The following is an 18,997-nucleotide window of genomic DNA, read 5'->3' as shown; positions in this document are numbered from 1 at the left end:
TCAGGATTCGTTGGGGTTCTTTCAAAGACGCAATGATTCCTAAATGTTCTTAAAACGGTCTTAATGGTCTTTCTTGTCGCAAGGAAATTGTCAAAATGCTCACAATTTGTTGAGAGAACGATTAGGAAACGCCGCGACCTTGAAAAAACCTTGACGAGAAATCAAAAATTGTTAGCATGTTCGCCCTTCAGGGATACGGAGGTTTAAGTAGGATTCTTGCTCTGATAAGCACGGTATCTTTTCAGTTGGGTAATCAACAGCCTAAGTAGTTTGCAATCCTTACAAAAATCCCCACAACTAACGAGAGTTGATATGCAGCACAGCAACGGAGCAATGCCCTTGATTATTCCTCCATCACAGCTCATTTTAATCCAAAAAACAAGCATTTAAGTCGCAATGAGTTGATATTTAGCAGCGGGGTTGTTTCATCATCACGCCCAGACGCAACACAAACAAACCGCAATCATTGGAATTCCATTAAGACTGTCAGACATCACTTGTGCTGACTCACAGTCTTTGTATGAATTTAGAAGTAAAGTAAAGAAAAGCAAAGATAAAGCGATTTCAAACTAAATAAACCTTTTTTAGAACGCGAAAAACAAATGAGTAGGATAATGATTGGCTGCCAAAGAGGAATTTGGAAAGTAATTTAATTTAAATTAGCGGCGATGATTAAGTTGCAGGTCAATAAGTGAAGCATACAACAGGGTGAGGTTAGCACCTGCTAACGTTTCACAGCAGCTTACAAGCAACAACCACATTGCATTACCCGTTATTATTATTTATTTATTTTTAAATCAAATTGTGCTATGATTAGCCATTAGCATTCTTGTGCTCCACTGGCGAAAGCTACAAAATGGAATGAAATGATCGGACCGACAGAGCAGACAAAGAAGTGGAACTCGATCGAAGCCCAGTCAAGTTGAATTCAACTTTAAACGGGAGGCTCAATAAAAACACTTTCCTTACCATTGATAAAGCGTTTTAAATTTCTCCGCGTTAAAATTGGACCATCATGGGGAGTCTATTTTCATAAATGCGTAAATGTCTCATTTCATTCAGATGTGTTTTCACTTGGTTCCTGGTGGTTACGTTGTACACGCAGCATGCAATCATAGCATGGCAGCGTGAATTTCAAGGCTGTCTGCTGCAATCAGCAAGGCCCCTCCCCTCCATTGTGGATGAATCTTGGTTGCGTCCCCCCCGTAGCCAGGCCTGATGAAGGACACGTCTAAATAAAACCGATGGTGTTTGCTGCGCGGCAAGCTCATTAGTTGGCTCTTACCTTCTCCCACAAGCCCCCGCCCCCCAAAAATCAATACTAAAACCGGCAGTGAAACACACATGTCGTCGGCCATTTTGGTCGGAAGGATTCTGGATATTTAACTTGTTTTTATCGATTCATTAGAGTTCATAAAGTATTTATTTTTTATTTTTTTACTTTATCAAGCACACCAATCAGTCAATTAAACAATTGCATATTATTTTTATATTACAATGTTTTTTGAAAAACTGCTACCAGAACAGCTTTCTATAAGGCAAATAATTTTGGATTTTACAAGATGTTGGGGTGCTCAAGACCATTGAACTTTTTAACTAATTTATTCCCAAAAACATATAAACACGTTCTATTTTAAATAATGCCATGGTCCCAAAAAACGTATTTATGTGTTTTTTATGCTAGAGCATGCAGAAGGCTTTGATGCAGCTTCTGACCTTAAGAGGTCGCTTAAAGCAATGGCAGTCATTACAAAAAATGGCCAGCAGGTGGCAGCAGAGTATAAGAGATCAGCCAAGGCCATGTTGAAACAAGCTCTTTTTGCCAGTGTTTTCAACAGGTTTGTGAATAATGATGAAACTTAGCTATATTCTAATGCTAATTGCTGCAAAACGGAAACAGATACAAATATATATTTGAAGAGACTCTAGTCTTTCTTTTGGTAGGTTTCATGTTTTTATAATAATAGAACACAATATTCCGTGGGCCTTGCAAAATCAGTCAAAATCCATTAAAACAGCCGGGAGTGAAGGGGGTTGCTTCAGTGAAAATGGCTGGGAGTGAATGAGTTCAATCTTCGTTTGTTTTTGTTTTAAGGATAGTGTTTACACACACTTTTAGACAAAATTAAAAAAATTCCAAGAGGATCCATTTATTTTTCACATCTATAAAGAACAAAATATTAAATTTCTATTATTATGGAAGTTAATGGTGGGAAGAAATATGGAAAGCCTGTTTTGGATAATATAATTTGCTTGCTGGCAAATTGCAGGGAATTTGCCTGATCAACACCAAATTTTGGCCAGAACTTGTGGTGGTTACTTTTCAATATAGGGTAGTCGAAGTTGCCCAAAGGCAAAGAAGTAAATCTTGCTTTGAAGGGACAAATTTTTGCCCATTTCTAGAGCTCCTTCAAACCTGCCTCTGCAAGCTCTGGTTTTGTTTTTGCTTGTCTAACATTGGGATTGTAGAGTAATTCAAGATACAATATCACAGTACTTGGCAAATCTACGATGGATCACATCCATGTAAACAATCATACAAAACATTATTTATTGCCAGCAAGAGTCAATGCTTTCTCGCATGACGAGAGTAAGATAGAAAAAAAAACAAAAAAAACAAAAAAAAACATTGGAAGCTCACAGACTGACTGGAACCTTTGGGTAAATAGCTGTATTATTTTCTGTTCATGCCTGAGCACACTGGACTCGCATTACAAGGACACACAAAATGGAATGAAGAGGAAGCGGAACAAAAAGAAGCATGTCTGACTGTAAATACCAAACAATGTTACAATAAGTAAGTGAGGTCGGTCGAAAGGTCAGGGGAAAGAGGGGAAGGACAAGTACTCGTCTCATTGTGCGGCTGTTAAATGTACAAAAGACCAAGACTATTGTAAGTATTGATTGTGTTTGGATTTGTGAGTTGTTTTAATTTCCGAAGTCCAATTGACACGGGGCTTTTCACATTTTTCGTTCAAGTGTAAACATGACTCACTTAGCTAACAATACCGTATGTTACATATAGCACTATAACTTTAAGCTTTTAGCGTTTTAAGCTAAGTGACATAAATTAGGGTCATTTATGCACTCCCAAGTAATTATAAATAACCAAATTTTGAACAAAATGGCTTAAACGCGGCTTATTTTGTACTCCTTCGTCAAAGTCAATAATTGTCATCACGGCGCTGGGTGTTTGCGATCACAAAACAGCTCAATGTTTAGCAGTAGTTTGTTTGTTGATGGAATCCACATCTTGCCTTTGAGCTTTTGAGCTAAGCTAAGCGGCTAAAACAAAGGTTGTTTTTTGTAAACAATTGTACGTTTGTCATCATGAGGCTCAGTATTTAGCGCATCTGCTCTGTACAACCTTGCCTCCGCATAAGGACGATTATTTTTCTTTTTCTTTTAGGAGAACTTTTTCAACACATGGTGCAGGTGTTCCTAATGAAGTGTCCTGCGAGCCGACGTGGCAGCCGTCAAGACGAGTATCAGCTCATTTTCCCCTCGCTCAGAATCTCCTGTCCATTGTTCGCTTGCCGCCTTGACTGACAGCCGCATCGGGAATGACAGCCCCGCTGCAAGCCGACACCTGTGAGGCGGCAACTGTACCGCCCCCCCCCCCCCCCCCACCCCAGCTCGACTAAAAGTGGACACTCCTGACACCATCTCAGGCACGACGACGGATTTTTTTTTCTCCTTTTGATTTGATTTATATAAGGCACTATGTATTCCATCACGCTGCATATATTGTCACAGTTGCCCTGAAGGAGGCCTGCCAATCTGCCGCCACAACTTGATTGAAATTGCTGCGTGGCCGTCATATAGGTGGCTTATTTAATGAGCCCGCTGGGAGGAAGTAGTAGAAGAAGAAGAAAAACAAGACGCCACACAGTATTTGTATCTCACGGATTCAAACAACAATCATCATCTAGATCAGGGGTAGGGAAACCTGGTCCTCGAGAGCCTCTGTCCTGCCTGTCTTCCATGTCTGCCTCCACCAACGCACCTGATTTGATGAACAAGATCGTTGTCAGGCTTGCTGATGAGCTAATAATATGAGTCAGCTGTGTTGGAGGAGGGAGATGTGGAAAACAGGCGGGACAGCGGCTCTCGAGGACCAGGGTTCCCTACCCCTGATCTAGAGGTACGTAATTAAATATGATGTAACATTAGGTGTGTATAGACGTTAAGCAAAGTAAATATGGTACATTACAAGCGTATAAAGATAAACGGTATGCATGTATGGCAGAGTCGAGGCATGTAGACATTACATATGATGTGAATATTAGAGGTGTAACAAAAACCGGTTTGAACCGAAATCGTTTTTGGATTTAAAAGATGCAAATGCATAGAATCGAGCCAAATCATCCCACTTTGAAATATATCGAGCCGTGTTGAATCATCTTTAATTGGACAGATATATTTTAGAAGGAAATGGCACATTTACAGTACTGATAAGTTCATTGAAATGTATGTAAAATGACAACAACAAAAAAGTCATTGCATCATCTCTCGAACTGAGCCGCACCATATCGAATCGTAATCCCAATAAACACCCCTAATATATATGTATATATGTTGGTGTTTTAATTTTTTACATAATTTTTTCCCTCATTTGTTGGTTTTCTTTTTTCTTTGTATATTGAGCTTGCATTTTATTTGTCAGTTTTTAATTTACTTTTTGTGTTTTGTTTAATTATCTACTAGTACTTTGGTATTTTTTGAAAATTGCATTGAATCGTCTTTTGTGGAGAGATGAACACCCCTAATATATATGTATATATGTTGGTGTTTTCATTTTTTTACATCATTTTTTTTCTCAATTGTTGGTTTTGTTTTTTGCTTTGTTTATTGAGCTTGCATTTTATTTGTAATTATTAATTTACTTTTTGTATTTTGTTTAATTATCTACTAATACTTTTGTATTTTATCGAAAACCGTATTGAATTGTCTTGTGGAGAGATGCACACTCCGACATTTGATTATTACATACAATATTAATATCTCAAAACATTAGCTATAATAACGTTAAATATGAACTAAATATGAACTAAATATGGTACATTAGAGGTGTATAAACATTAAAAATGACACTATGTCCGGAATTTGTTCCTCAGACCTGCAGTGTAAATCCAGTGGCCCTCGCGGCTGAGCGTCTTTATTGTCGTCGCTGAAGGTCAGCGCTGTCCGTCGCTGAGTCACCGGTTCCGACAGGTGAGCCGCGGGTGATTGACAGGCCAATCGGACCGCTTTGTGTGCGACACGCGTGCTCTGAATGGTCTTGCTGTTTACAACGCGGCCTGTCCATTCCCACAACGGATTTGACAGTGACACTTTATTTTTTTTTTTGCGAGGACTACTCATTCATAATGTCACCAAAGCTTGTTTTCTGAATGCTAATATTTCCTTTGACTTGAACAGGGACTATTGCAACATTATCACATTATTGTTCTTTTGTGACATGTTTAAAAGCAGTTAGTCATCCACGGCGTATCTTCCACCATATTGGACGAGCTGTTTAGATCCAGCCAGTGACCTAAAAGTACCCAAACCAAGTGCTCACATCACAAGCACAGTCCGCTAAAATATTCAGCAACTGACTGACTGCTTGTTGACTATTCATGAACCTTCGCCTGGTGGACTTTTCAGATCGAGGGCCAAAGGCATACCAATTTATTTTTATTTTTTTGGTGGTTAAGAATGATTGTGAATTCCTGTCTCCTTTGTGTAATGAGGGGGGAAAAATGTTAAACAAGGACAAAACTTCTAACGAAACCTCATTTTGAAATGCTAAGTCTGGCTTGAAACGCAAATTTGAACCTAACACCAGTTTGAATCTTTAACCCTGTTTAGAAACCTTAATTTGAAGTCCTAACCCTAGTTTGAAACCCTACTTTGAAAAACTGCCCCTGTTTGAAAACCCCTTGTATGAAACGCTAACCAGGGATCAATCTAGACCAGGACCTGTTAAGTAAATGCTATCCTGGTCTACAAGACCAATAACTGTTCCCAGCAAGAATTCTCATTCTGACACGGCTCAAACCAGACCAGCAACAATCCACTTTCACAATGTAGTTCCGAGTCCCCGGATGCAATCTCTCAGAAAAAAAACCGAGCGTGGCCATTGTACGAGAAAGGGCACAATGGCCTTTACCAAGCAGGGTGTGTGTGAGATGAAGGGCTAAGTTCCTTCAAAAGAAAAAAACCCATGAGCTACTTGGCCTTTGCCATTTAAGTCTCACATGTGAGCTCGAACAAAGCGCTTCCGTTTCTTTATGCACTCACCGCACTCGCCTTGTCTTTGAACGGTTTTTTGTTCAGGTGCGTCTTGAGCTAAAGGTTTAATGTATACTGGTATATGTATGAATATAGAGATGTATATTTCTTTGTCGTATCGTTGAATGAATTCCTGAATGAATGGCTTGCCACACTCAACATACTTTTCCTCTGAAGCACTTGTGGAGGTAATTTGGAGTGTGCTCATCGGTCACCGGGGACCCTCGGAGAAAAAACCCCAACAAAAAACAGACCCAATTACTGCGCACCAGCGTTTCCATATGCACCCGGCGAGAGGGAACTCGCTGTGCAGAGCACTATTAGGAAAACATGCTAACGTTATGTTCTAATAAGTCGAATAAACTACTACTAATTAGGGTGGAATGTGTAGCAATTAGCATTAGCAGAAGGGGACCAGGCAGCTGAGAGAAAGCTAAAGTGTTGAACAACAACTCAAATGCCACCAGCATGGCACCCTCGTTTGAAACCCTAATACAAACCTTTACTTTGATTTGAAATTCAAAGCTTTGTTTTGAAAACCAAATCCCCGTTTAACACCTTAACCCTGGCTTGAAACCCTCATATTTGATTGAAATCCTGACTCAAATGTATAACCCGAGGCCTTCTTAGAAAACTTAACCCTAACTTGAAACCCCACGTTTTATTACGCGAGACCGCTGGACTTGAAATTTCACCTATGCCCATCAGAGGGCTGCACTACAGCACCGTTTTGGAATGGGGTGCGAAGAACAGGACAAGTATATAAAGAACGAAGAAAAAAGTCATCAGAGAAAAGGAATAGCTCGTAGCCTGAGCTCCGGGAGCAAAAAGGAAGGACGTTTAGTTTGTGCGTGGGTAAACGCAGCCAGCGAGGTGAACAAGTGGTTGCCCGGGCGTGGGCGGCGTGTTGGTGCTACACTCCACAACCGCCCGGAGTCGAGCAGTGTCCGGAGAGTGGGCGGACTCCTTGACTCATTTCGCCGACCAATTAGAACTCGTCTCCTCATCCACTTTGACCATGTTTTAACCTCACTCGATAAGGCGAGAACGTTGCTGTGGCGGAACATTCTCGAACGTCAGGAGCACAATGGTAACTCCTCTTCATACATGTGAGTGCGACTTAACGCCATTGTGGCATAATTAGGGAGGCTCAGGCTGCTCAAGGTCATTAGCGCTAATGGGACGCTTTTTGCCATCTGCTGCCATTGTTTACACTTGCTAGAATAATTAGGAGCTAATTAGCAGCGAGTATATGTTATACATATTTGTGTGTGTCTAAAACAAGTTGTTGATAGTTGAGGCAAAGATGTTTTGGGTTTGGAGGTTTGAGGATGGGTACAAGAGATAAAGGATAGTGGTGTTAAACTTTTTTGATGATTGTGTCTAGTGTGACGATGGCTTCAACCATGAGAGCTGTCTGTGCCTTTTTTTTTAAACCAGCTATGAGTTGATAAAAGCAAAACAACAACAACAACAAAATGGTGCTTCGACTTTCCCCGCTGTTCGGGAACTACAGGGCACTAAGCTAAGTTGCACCACACGAGCTACGTATGGCTAGCTACCGCGGCTAAACATTGTTCTACCACGGCTCCTATGAGTTACTAATCCTTGACTCCATGACAGTAAATAAGACAAGTACTGTTCCCACTAAAGTCAGGCGATGAGTAACTGCATGCGATACACTAAGCAAGAAGAGATAACAGAAGATGGAGAACTTGAAGACATGCTAACAGCTAAGCTAAAAGCGAAAATGAATAGGCTCAGGTGTGCTCAAGTTCGGTCCTCGAGAGCCCCTATCCAGCCTGTTTTCCATGTTTCTCTCCACTAACACACCTGATTCATGATCAGGATCGTTATTAGGCTTCTGCAAAGCTTCCTGATTAGCTGATCATTATATTCAGCTGTGCTGCAGGAGGGAAACATGGAAAACAGGCTGGATAGGGGCTCTGGAGGACCGAACTTGAGCACCCCTGTTGTAGGCCCTATAGGAGGAAGAGCAATCAAAAGTACAGAGGTGGGCATTTTACAACATTTTGCTGGTTCGTCATTCGTCAGTGACCTGGGCACCCTTACGTCATCGTCGGTCTGCCATTTTATTTCCATCATCACTCCATCACCATTATTTAAGGACCGACAGACAAAGGTGGGCATTCCATCAGTACTGTCCGTCAGTCCAGCAGTTCTAGTCATTCTTTGGCAAAACGGGAATCCGTCAGCGACGGACTGATGATTACAGTGTTGGTTGGAAAACCACTTCTATCAGTGCTTAGTCCGTCTTTTTTTTTGAAGGTTCTTACCATTCGTCATTCCTCAGAAAAACCATCAGTCTGTCAGTAATGACGAACGCACACCACCAGGGTAGGGATAGGTTTGGCGTAAGGGTTAGGAAAATGGTTGGAGGGCTGTTTTTTAATTAACCATCTGGTTTGTTCTTTTTTTTTGTGACTATAATTGGAGTGTTTTTCATGAATTGATTTAGCACATTTTTCAAGACTTCAGCTGACATGTGCTGCTCTCGTTTTTATTGGAGGACAGCCTGATTCTCAGATATTTTTTCTGCTCGCATCTGAGTTCACTCTCTGCTTTGTTCTTGTCAGTTAATTGGTGTTTCAACTCTTGGCCTCCATGTTGTTGTAATTAAAAAAATTCAACAAGCTGCCTTTTAAAAGGTTGACAGTGTCAGAAATGGTGGCCTGATGGATTTAAACTGCTCTCAGAACAAGAGTTCGTTTTTTCTCTTTCTTCATCAATCGACTGGAATTCCCTTCCCACAACCATGCCCCTTGTGGAAGAATGGATTACGACCACAAGCAAACTTCCAACAGTAACGTCTGTTCCTCAAATCCAAAGGCAAAATAATCCCGCAATTATTATCTCCTCAACCGTTTTCCCTTTTTTCTCCCCCCCAGCCTTTCACAATATTTGCGTTACACAGATCATAATCGCTTGATGAGATTACATCTCGTGCCCATGTTTTTGTGACACTTCTTAATCCCTGCCTGATTTTACAGCCTAGACAGATGTTGCGTTAATCCAGCGGGGTGCTGTGTTCGGTCCACGAGGACGCCGGACAAAGTGGTTGTTTTGTCTCAGAGGCTGTGGTTAGCGTCGTAAAACCTGATCACTTCGTCTCGTAAAGAAAACAAGTTACAAAACAACCTCTAGGGCAAAAAACGGACTCGAATTTAGCGGCAAGCTTCCACATTTTCCTTATTCTCTTCTTATATACAGTATTTAAATTAATTATAAAATACAGTTAGTCAATTGCTATTAAATTTTTTATTAACATAATATACGGGTAATTCTAAATTTAGATTATGTGTAAAAAAAAAAAAACATGTTTACAAACTGCATTTTAGCAATATCTTAGAATTTAATAAAGCCATTGATGGGTCTCCAATTACTATTTGAATCAACCAGAATCCCCCGAAAAAAAACTACTTAGCGGAGGGGTGAATGTAAACAACAACAATAACAACAAGGCAACATTCAACGTTTGTGAACAGTGCATACAGGGACGAGCGTCATTGAGCGTAATGGACGTTAAAGTCAATGGTTGGCAGATGGCCACGAGTAATTCAGCTTCTTTCTGTCCCGATAAGAAGCTTTTACGGGAGACAATTGGATGGCAATTGTCCTGATTCCACATTGAGGGAAAAGTGGATTCAGAAGCTTATCGTATTTTGTTTTTTTAAATTTGATTACAATGTGTTTTTCAATAGTTTTATATATATACATATATCATAATGTACCCCGGTGCATATCTATTGTTAGCAGTGCATGCTGCAATCAAAGTAAAAGCACAAGTACAGCTGCTTAGCAACGCCACAACTTGTAAAATCGCAACAAACATGGAAGCCATTTACCAGCTAATTCATATCATTCACTTTGGTTAGCTGGTCTTTTATGCGCTATTGGAAAAAATGTGCTGATGATGTCTATCAAGATGAAGCAAAAAAACATTCACTATTGATTAACGTAATGTTCAACAGGCAAACTTGCGGTAATGTGGCTTGGATTAGCCCTCACATGTGTCGCACTACGCATGGAGACGAACATGAATCACTTCTGAAGTTTGTATGACTTTGACACCAAACTCATGAACTTCTTGGTTACAATAGTGCTTTTGTCTCCCTGAAAAGCCCCCAACCGCTCACTTTTCCTGGCTCTTATCTGCACGTCTTGCACTTCTATTTTAAGAGCAAAGTATAGCGCTCCTCCATCCAGCCATTGTCCATCTGCGCGTCATCCAAGTGACAAACTGTGTGTGTGTGTGTGTGTGTGTGTGTGTGTGTGTGTGTGTGTGTGTGTGTGTGTGTGTGTGTGTGTGGCTGAAGGAGATGGACGGCAGCGGTTCACAAGCTGCCTCCCATCTGGAAACGCTCTGTTTGGGTTTTGACCAGGGGATGTGGAGGTTGTCTAAATATTACCAAAGTCACACACAAAACACACACAAATGCGCACACGCACGTTTTTGTCGTGTGGGCTGGCCCAAAAAGTAAAGGTTAAAAGTAACGCAAATTGGGTGAAATAGCTCAACTAATGCTGGGTTACTTATACCCAGTGCATTGGGTTGACGATTTGACCCAGCACGTTAGGTCAAGATTTTGATCCAACGAGGGGTAAAAACTACCCGCACTGATTAGTTAAAGCTAGGGCTGGGCGATATGGCCAAAAAATGTAATCTCGATTTTTACAGACATGCAGGACGATTAAGATTTTAATCTAGTAAACCCAACAAACATTTATTGATTCTAAATTAATTTTGACATAAACTTAACATTCATAGTTTTTTCTTAAACGCCACAATTAAGTAGTTGGTAGCTATTGTAAACATGTCTGCCACAAAAACATTTGAATGTAGCATAACATAAGAACAACAGCTTTTAATAATCCAAAAGACAACATTTGATTTTGCGATTTAGAAAATGTTCAACAATTCGATTTTTTAAATGACGATGCATCGAATTAATTCGATTTATTGCCCAGCCCTAGTTAAAGCTACCAAGATATGGGTTGTCAGGTCATCAGAATAGCTGTGGTTAGCGTTTTCTAAGAAAAAGAAAAAGTGATGAACAGAATGGCATGAGCCTACTTTTTTTTATCGAGACTAGGGACCAGCATTTATTGGTGGAGACTGGGGTCATGTTGTATTTTACACTTTTAAAAATGTGCAGAATTTCACAAGTTACTTCATGTTAAAGATTAGATAGCTCAAAATATAAAAAGAAAAATGCACTGAGCTGTCACCAACGTCTTACAAATGCTAGTGGCAAAAAAATGACCTCAACACAAATCATTATCACATTCTTTTATTTTTTTTTTACAGTCCAGCACTTTTTTTTTCATTTTAACTCAATTTTATGAATTATTGTGTATCAATGACTAAAAGATGCAGCCATATTTCTATTAATTTAACATTTTTGTCCACTTTTATGTTAAAAACAAGGCAAGCTAGAAAATAAACATTTTATTGTAAATTTAGATAAAAAATGTATAATAAAAATTTGGATTAATCATGAGTTAACTATTGAAGTTATGTGATTAATTAGAATTAAAAATTGTAATCGCCCAATTCCAATCTTCAACCAATATGCTGGGTCAATTTAATAAAACCAAATTTGCTCAAAATCCACAGCTAACCAAGCTTGGGAGTCGTGACAACAAGTGAGCATGTTTTAATGTGCATCTCCGTGTGCTGCTGCCACATTTACGTTGATCGTCAAATCTGTTTATGCAAACCTCCAGCTGCGCTATGATTCTGCTGTTTTTACAGCTCACAGGGGAAAAAAATGATTGGGTTAGCTTGTGATTGACAAATCGGCAACTCCGTCGCGTCTTAGAAGTTGGTTGACGTCACGCTAGCTCGTCCATACTCATCACAAGCGACCTTGAGCGGGACACCAAAGCCCCTAATTGGTCCAGATGTGCCCGCCCGCGTCTACCCTATAAGCACGCTCGCTACCCCATCCGCGCTCGCGCCGTTAATTCATCATTAACCCCCGTGGCCGAGCGCTAATTCTGCTTTTATGTGGCACTCTAAAACAAAACGACAACTCGGCAACCGCCACATAAAAGGCAAGAAAGAAGTTGTTAGTAAATGCATGGAATGCAGTTAAACATGTTTTCTGACCAACGCTGCAAAAAAATTATTTTTGTCTGATGCTTTTAATATTTTCCTCCTAATATTGGATTTTATTATAATATTTGATACGTTTGAACATTATTGTGTACCTAATATTTTGACTCGTGTTGGCATTTCTTGCCAGAGTGCGCTGTGCACAAACTTTTGGTTAGCACAGTAAGTGCTCTTGCACATTTATACTAAGCACTGAACCGCCTTGTAAGCACAAACGCAATTGTTTACAGTTCCTTGGAGCAGAGGGTTAAAAATCAACTATTGGCTATTACAGCTATAGCACTCTCGCGATATATAACCTCCATTTGTCGTGGCGGCTTTTTGACAATAAAGCCAATTGTGATGAACGAGCTTTGCCTTTCCTCCTTTCCCCCCGCCCCCCCCTTCGCAGATGCACAATCTGCTCGAGGAGATAACAACGAACCTACCGCGGCTTAGAGAAAATCCAATATGCTATCTCGGGCTTTGGTTAGAGCTGCGCTGTGTTCTAGCGAAGCTTCCTTGTCTTCTTCAGGTGGTTTTATCAACTGCAAGTGGGAAACTTTGGAAGTTAGATGTGGAAATTGGGACAGATGGACGGGAGATCATGCTGGGGATTGGAGGAATATTTTTGGCAAGTGGAAGGGTGTCTTTCGCTCAAGGAACAGTACACAAGATGTTTTGATTAGCTCGGCAGCTTACGCTTAACGGAAACTACATCGCGGTCATGCATTTGCAATTGTTTAGAGTTGCTTGGAAGAGAGTGGAAGAATAATAAAATTTTTTGGCTGTGCTCAAGCGTAGCAACTTGCAGATCTTGATTTGCTTGTGAGAAATTTGGATTATTTCTCTCCGGCGTACTGACGGCATTTCCTTTGATATGCGCCCATCGCACCTGTCAATTTGGTGGAACCATATCTAAGAATTGGCGCAGGTAGTGTAATGCGATTTTGGTGAATTTGAACAAGGTACAGGCAGAAAGATTCTGAGCTCATTGGGCATGTTTGGTGGATGTATTGTATTTCATTCATGCATATAACCCCTCTTAACTCATTCAAACCCAAAAACGTATGAATATGTTTATATATATATATATATATATATATATTATTTTTATTATTTTTAATGCTACTGCATACAGAAGGCTATGATGCAGCTTCTGACCTGAAGAGGTTACTTAAAGCGATGGTAGTTATTACAAAAAGCGGCCAGCCGGTGGCAGCAGAGTATAAGAGATCAATGTGTGTGAATAATGATGAAACTTAGCTATATTCTTATGCTAATTGCTGCAAAACGGAAACAGATACAAATATACTTTTTTTTTTCCTGATGAAAGAAGAGACTCTAATCTTTCTTTTGGTTTTTATAGCAATAGAACAGAATATTCTGTGTGCCCAAATCAGTCAAAATCCAGTAAAACAGCCAGGAGCGAAGGGGGTTGGTATAGTGAAAATAGTTATTATTATATTCACCTTTATTATATATTTTTGAAATCATCACTTATTTGATTACTACCTAGTAGACAGGCGCAATTATACAGATAAGATGCATGGAATGCAGGATACGGTGGCATATTGAGGGTCAAGCCTCTTCTTCAAGTGGTTTTATCGATTGGAAGCAAAACACACAGACGTGCCCTGCTGGGAATTTGAGGAACATTTTTGCAAGCGGAAGAGCATATTTCTCAGAAAAGCCTGAGCGCTGGAGCCGTTTCTTTGGACTTGTGTGATATAAAGGAAGCCAACAACCTTGAGGGGGCGTAAAAAAAAGCACACACCCTGACACATCTATACCCTTCGCTTGTCAGATGTTCTGATGCCATTTGGGAAAATTGAATAAAAACGTCGGCCGAGGGGTCGCTCCAGCCCACGCTGCAAATGACCCAATCTCAAGTGCGTATCTTGCATATGCACGGCAGCCATCTTTGACGTTAATACGCCAGCTGATGTCTTCTCCCAGAGCCAGAGAAGCACCCTCGGGTGTCACATTCATATTAGCGCGAGGTTAAATGAGAACACAAAGAAGGCAGAGGCAGCTTTGCACTGCCTCACCAACGCTAATAGCTGCAGTGGTGAGACTTGACTTTAATAAAAGACTGCAAATATCAAACTTTCTTGTGTATTATTATTTTTTTTTAAAGAAAGAGGATGAATTGCATGAAGAAGTAGATATTGCTGTATAAATGAACAGCAGCAGTTGTCATACATGTCCAACAATATATGCTTTCTTTGCAAAAACAAAAAAAAAGAGTCCAATAATGTTGGATGTCTTTACTAGTCGTTTTCCTTCCTTAAAACTGGCTCAATAAAATTGATCTATTTTAATGTATAGTCCCCCCCCCCCCCATTATTACATCAATACAATACATGGCTGATTATATCGCCTGTTGAGCGCAAACATACAATGGCTTACAGTAATGCATACGCATAGATCCCACCAAACGTCAACCAAATAGCACAAGGGGAGGATATACTGCAACTCAGAAGTGCGCCCCAGCTGCCGCCCTTTTATCGCACCCGCCATCACCTGATGGAAGCAAATAGCCTCCTCAAGGTGGCTATTTTACATTTCAAGGATCCGCCGCCGTGTGGCTGTAATCCCGCCCGCGGCGCTACAAGGCGAGCTTGCTCTCCCCTGCCTTACCAAAAAACAGAGAGAGGATGCTTTTTATTTTTGGGGCATGCAGAAAATAGTTGTCTGGGCTGTATCCTTGTCTAAAAAAAAAAATGCTTCTATTAGAGCTCCTTACCTCACCGTGAGGTTAAAAAGCACACGCCTTTTTCCTTAACTCTATCCAAGTTGTTTTTTTAAGAAGCAGCATGGTAGTCAAGTGGGTAACACCTGTGCCTCATAGTTCTGAGGATCAGGGTTCGAATCTTAGCTCCAACCTTCATGACTGGAGAGTTTCCCCAAGTACAAAAATCAGATATTTCCGTGGAATATGATGATTTGCCCTTGCCATTAGCAAAGTCAGATTTTGGTGTGAAAAAGTATAAACATGCAAAGTATTTGAAGGCCAGATTTCCCAGCCCTTCCTGCAGGCAGATTTCAATGTTCCTAATGCTATGAAAATTAGTATTCCAATCGGCTTCTCCTCTTGCTTGACGATGACGCATCCCCTCCAGCTCGTACGCAAGTGTCGGAGTGAAGAGGAGGTCAAGAGAGCCGAGAAGTACGTATGGCGACGTCAGCTACATTCTCCTCCTCTTCACAAACATACACTGCACGTTCAGTCAGACGTCACAAAACAGAACTGGGAAAGCTAATGCTAAAAACAAAGCTAACAAGAGAGACTGGCATTCACCATACAAAACAAGCTTTCTAACTTCCAGCAAGTTTTATTTTTTATTTTTTTTTTTTAAATGAGCATTCACCTGTATTACTTCCACAGAAATAATCAAAGCTTTATTTGAATAAGTATGCCTTTTGGGAAACATTTATTTAATGTCATGACATGTATGTAAACACAATTTGCATTAGAACATAGCTAAGTTTCATCATCATCATTCATAAATCTGTTTAAAACAGTGGGGAAAGAGCTTTTTGCAACATGGCCCTGGTTGATCTCTTATACTCTGCTGTCACTTGCTGGCCGGTTTTGTAATAACTATCATTGCTTTAAGTGTTCTCTTCAGTTCAGAGGCTGCATCAAAGCCTTCTGTATATGCTCTAGCATTAAAAACAAACAAACATAAAAACGTATACAAACGTTATAACAATATTTAAAATAGAATGTATTTATACATTTTTGGGTGCAAATTAGTTAAATGAATGCAATTTAAAAGAAAAATGCTATATTGGGATATAGGTATGTATCTCTCATTGTTTTTTTCCCAGTTTTTTGAGGGGCAATTTTATGTATCAAAATTACTGTTGGTATTGGCATCCGTCTGAAAAACCCCCATCCCTAAATAAAATCAAACAATCATCCAGCCCAGCAACAGCAACAATAATAACAACAACATCTAATTGGAAAAGCCCACATCGAGTTACATGTCAAATTAAAGGTCTTGATGAAAGCTTTCCATATTTATAAATATGTTATCAGTGTGATTTACTAGCATGGCGTAATAAGCACATTTCTTCCGCCAAACTCTGCTTATTAAAGTGTGCAGAAACACGCACAAGGAAACACACACAGCCGACTGCTATTGACCTGCTTCTCCCGTGAGTCATGTGCTGTACTTCCATTCATCAATTTTTGCTCTCAACACCCACACAACATACTTGAGAGTGAAAAATAATAACAGCTCATCATTAGCACCCACAATGCTCACAATTACATTGCTGCGTGTAGCTAATGATTAGGAGGAACGAGCCAGCCACTTCTTCTGATAGAGCGATTGTATTTAATTGCCAGATTGCTTAAATGTCCCTCTCTGTTATTTCCTCCTTTGCAAGTGCCGCCACTCTATCCCTTCTCCGCTAATATCTTGTAACAACTCACATCTCTTCTATTGTTCTTTTTTCCTCCCGCCTGCTACATCCCACAGTTTCTGATAAAAAAGTAATAAGGGCTCTCTAATGGCTTCAATTTCCGTCCCTCTTTTTTCTTCTCTTGAGACTCCGCTGTGGATCGCTCGACATGGCCTTTGTTGCCTTACGGTGCTTTGTTTTTTTTCTCCCCCCCCCGCCCGCGTTCGTGTATTGAAGTGGGCAAAGCTCCTCGGTGGCTGCACACCATCACTTAGGTTAGGGTTAGCGGCTCTTGGAAGTGGTCGGTTGAATGCAAGATGCTTCCCACTGGGGACACTGCGAGGTTCCAAAACGAGAACAAAGGGATGGAAATAATTCCAAGAAAAACACGGTTCTTTTCTCAATATGGGTTTGGTCCTCGAAAAACCTCAAACTGAAAAGCTTCAGTGTTAAACTACTATTTTGGAAAAAAAATTCCATCCTGTTTTGGGATTGTGAGCTTATTTTTTCATTTTTCTTTTTTTTAGGATATGTGTTGGAAAAATGGCGGCGGCTCTTTCGTTTTGTATCGTTCTGGGCACCATTCCAAGGGAGACTGCTCGCCCTTGTCTCAGCTTCTCCCTTTCCGTCAGCTGGAAGCGAGCAGGAAGGGAGAAAAAGCGGCGTTAAGGAGCCATAGATGGAACGGTGCGAGTTATTAACGGCGACAGCGAGAGGCTGACAATGAAGCCTCCCTCTGAAGGTGCCGCAAAAAGCTAATAGCTCCATGGTGACAACCACAGCTGGAGTGACGGAGGCAGAGGGAGGGGAAGCAGGGCGGGAGTTGCGTGACGGCCGATTGCCTGCCGATGGTGAACTCCGGGGTGGGGAGAGGGCCATTATCCTGCTTGCGGTGGGTCAAGAGGCCCCTAAAAGCCTCCCGATGTTCTCGCCGATCCCTCTAGTGAGACATCGTTCCCTAGTTTGTCGGGATAAGTGGACCGGACAACCCCGGGCGGACTCAAGAATTCCCGCTGAAGTACGACGAGGGGCGCTGAGCCCTGAAAATAATCAATAAGCAAACGTAGGCTCGTCACGGGGATTCTTTTGTGCGACCCAGTCTTCTTTGTACACCTGAGGCAGCATTCGAGTGGAACACGGAGAGCCGCCGTCGCTAGGACGCCATTAGCCGAGAGGAGCACGACACAGCGAATGCGAGTGTTCCTTATAAGAGGACGACGTTCCATATTGGGAGCCGTAATGGCTACCACAGGTTTGGAGTTGAAATAAAAAGTAGCAGCCCATACTAAAGAGGTTTTTTTTTCTCCTAGAGCTCAATTGTATTCGTTCTGCAGCCTTTCCAAGTCAACATGCCACTCATCGCTCTCTCTTTATTTGTGTGTGTGTGTGTGTGTGTGTGTGTGTGTGTGTGTAGGTGCGCATTCGTATATGTGTGATCTTGTGAGGACCATAGGTGCTTCGTGGGGACATTTTGGCCAGTTTACACAACTCAAAACTTATTTTTCAGTTTCAAGACTTAGTTTTAGAGTTTAGGTTTGAATTGCGTTTTGGTTGGGTTTTAAGGTTAGGATTAGGCAACCAGTTGTGATGGTTAAGGTTAGGGTAAGGGGCTAGGAAATGCATTATGTCAATTGGATGTCCCCACTAGGAATTATGAGCTAGAGTGTGTGTGCATTTGTGAATGCATGCACGTTTGTGCTCTTTACTTCACCTGAAACCTGTTACAAATCCAAGACCCTTCACCTCAACCGGATACGTCAGAGCCTTGCCAGTGATATGAAGTTGTTAGGAGGCCAGAGGAAGGATCAAAGGAAGGAAAGATGAAGCAAAGTGAAATCCATCACCAACCAGGTACCACTCTCCACCCACAGAGTTACAAAACTAGAATATTTCACCAATCCCAGATACATTTGAAGTCAGAATTAGGGAGACATCAAGAGACCAGAGGAAAGACTAAAGGAAGGAAGGAAGGAAGGAAGGAAGGAAGGAAGGAAGGAAGGAAGGAAGGAAGGAAGGAAGGAAGGAAGGAAGGAAGAATAAATGAAGCAGAGTGAGATCCACAAACGCCAACCTCCACTGATTCAGTGAGAGAAGCAAATTATTTTGTTTCAGTAGATGCTGGTGTGGTGGATCTGGCATGCATGAGAACCTCCACCAGAGGGGGGAGCCGTCGACCATCAGTTTGGA

The 18,997-nt window shown here is 41.0% G+C and overlaps 1 protein-coding gene across 14 annotated transcripts in view; it reads right to left on the bottom strand.

The window, feature by feature from the left end:
* sdk2b (sidekick cell adhesion molecule 2b) overlaps positions 1–18,997 on the bottom strand; it is a 310,938-nt gene that overhangs the window by 77,354 nt on the left and 214,587 nt on the right. The gene's annotated exons all lie outside the window — the stretch shown is intronic.

This window comes from Leptonotus elevatus, chromosome 20 (genome assembly GCF_054856555.1).
Source record: "Leptonotus elevatus isolate MCC_2025b chromosome 20, RoL_Lele_1.0, whole genome shotgun sequence".
Classification (NCBI taxonomy): domain Eukaryota; kingdom Metazoa; phylum Chordata; class Actinopteri; order Syngnathiformes; family Syngnathidae; genus Leptonotus; species Leptonotus elevatus.
The sequence above is the reverse complement of the archived record's forward strand: the minus strand, read 5'-3'. Positions and strand labels throughout refer to the sequence as shown.